Raw genomic sequence first — 1,989 nt, forward strand, 5'->3', positions numbered from 1 at the left:
ATGTCTGGCAAGTAGGTGGCACTCAGCAGCCACCAGACTGTACTAATGCTACTGTTTGGCATGTTGCTGGCGTTCATGTCTTGGAAACTTAAGCCCACAAGTCTTATGGGAACATTTGGAAATGGAACCCTTGAGAGATAATGAAAACCACAGGAGGTCATGAGGGTGACTTCACTTCCCCCTCCCACAAGGGCACTGGTGGCTTTGTAAGCCAGTGAAGGGAGACCTGAGCTTGTGAACTTGCCCTCCTTCCATGTGATGCTTCTTGAGTTTCTGCAGCGGTCCCACTACAAGAATACCCTGGACAGGCTCTGGCCCTATCTCCCTATCCTTCACAAGGGGAAGCTAACCTTTAGTTTTTATAAGTTACTCAGCCTATGGGATTTAGTTGCAGTAACATAAAAGAATAAGAATTAATGTATGGGGACCAAAGAGATGGCTCAGCAATTAAGAGCACTGACTGTTCTTCCAGAGGTTCTGGGTTCAATTCCCAGCACCCACATGGCAGTTCACTGTCTGCAACTCTAATTTTAAGATATAATTTAAGATATCTGGCACATTCACACACACACACACACACACACACACACACACAAGCAAAGCAGCAATGCACATAAATTGTCTTTTGAAGGAATAAATTAATAATGCATGCTTACATATATTACATGCTTACAAAAAGAATTAGTATGTAAACCCAGGGGAAATAGAGAATACATGTGTGTATGTATATATATGCAGAAATAAAATTTTAAAGAATTAATCCCCCAATTAAAATATTGTTAATGCTATCCAAAGTTTATGATTTTTTTTCTTCCTTGTTCTAAATAGGCAGGTGGCCTCAAACTCTTGGGTTAAAATTATTCCATTGCTTTAGCCTTTCAAGAAACCTGTGCTGTCTTCAAGTACCTACTGATGGCCGATATATCATCCTTTACCTTTTTCTTAAAATTGGCTTTAGATTCCTGTAATCTGTACCCAAGACTGAAATTATTATGATGTAACTATCGTTGTTCCTCCAAAATAACTATTTTAGAGGAGGGTTTGACACTTTGTGCACAAGAAATGTTTAAGGAAAATATGAAAGTAACCTTCCTTTTAATTTTTCTTGCTTTAAATTCTTTCAGTTTTAGAAATTTAATTTTGAGACTGTATAATAGATTTTCCTTTCAGATTTATTCCATTTTCTATAAATAACTAGCACATTAGTAAGAGTAAAGTAGAAAAAGCACGCGCTGAAGCAAGAAGCGGGGCTTCATTGTGACAGAATTGATTTCTGAACATAGGAAGAAGGGGGAGGATAGCTTAGAATCGAAGCGGATTAGGCGAGACTCAGTAAAAAGCTGAGGCGTCCCTGGGTGGGCTCGAACCACCAACCTTTCGGTTAACAGCCGAACGCGCTAACCGATTGCGCCACAGAGACTCTGGTGCTCCCAGCGGCTCCAGGCGAGGCTCTTATGAAGAATTATAAAGGCTCCGAGACTTTCTTCTTGCCTGATTTCTATTAGAAGCGGAAATTTTACTAAAGGTTCTTGATCCTTTCGAGTCTCCCTTCTACTTCTGAAGCATATTGGAAAACCGTGCCCCAAGATGGAAAAGAATTACACGTCACTACGTGGATTAAAACACTGTTGCTCCGGCCCCTCCAACCGCAGCTTGGAAGGTTCTGTTGCCGTCAGATGACAATTTCTAGTTAATCACCTTTTGTAAGGACTTGTAGTCAGCTTGCCGGCTGAGTTTTCCTTTTGTTTCTGCCTGTGCTATTATTTGCCCACTGACCTCACTGAGCCTCCGATTGTATGCGTGCCTTTTGTGTTTTAGATTCAGGTTTTCTTAAAACACATATTCAAACCCTGTTTGCGTTTCGACTTTACTTGGTGCGATGGTTCCAGTAACATTTCGTTACGACGTGTCCCCGAGGCTTGCAGCCAGCTGCTGAATTGGTCCTTGATTCTCTCTGCTGAGACCTCTTCACCTGCATTCAAGTCACGC

The 1,989-nt window shown here is 41.5% G+C and overlaps 1 non-coding gene across 1 annotated transcript; it reads right to left on the reverse strand.

The window, feature by feature from the left end:
- Positions 1–1,346: 1,346 nt before the first annotated feature.
- Positions 1,347–1,420, reverse strand: Trnan-guu (transfer RNA asparagine (anticodon GUU)). Its single transcript has one exon. It is a non-coding gene; the product is annotated as a tRNA-Asn (tRNA).
- Between the last annotated feature and the right edge of the window lie 569 nt (positions 1,421–1,989).

This window comes from Arvicanthis niloticus, chromosome 8, assembly GCF_011762505.2.
Source record: "Arvicanthis niloticus isolate mArvNil1 chromosome 8, mArvNil1.pat.X, whole genome shotgun sequence".
NCBI lineage: Eukaryota > Metazoa > Chordata > Mammalia > Rodentia > Muridae > Arvicanthis > Arvicanthis niloticus.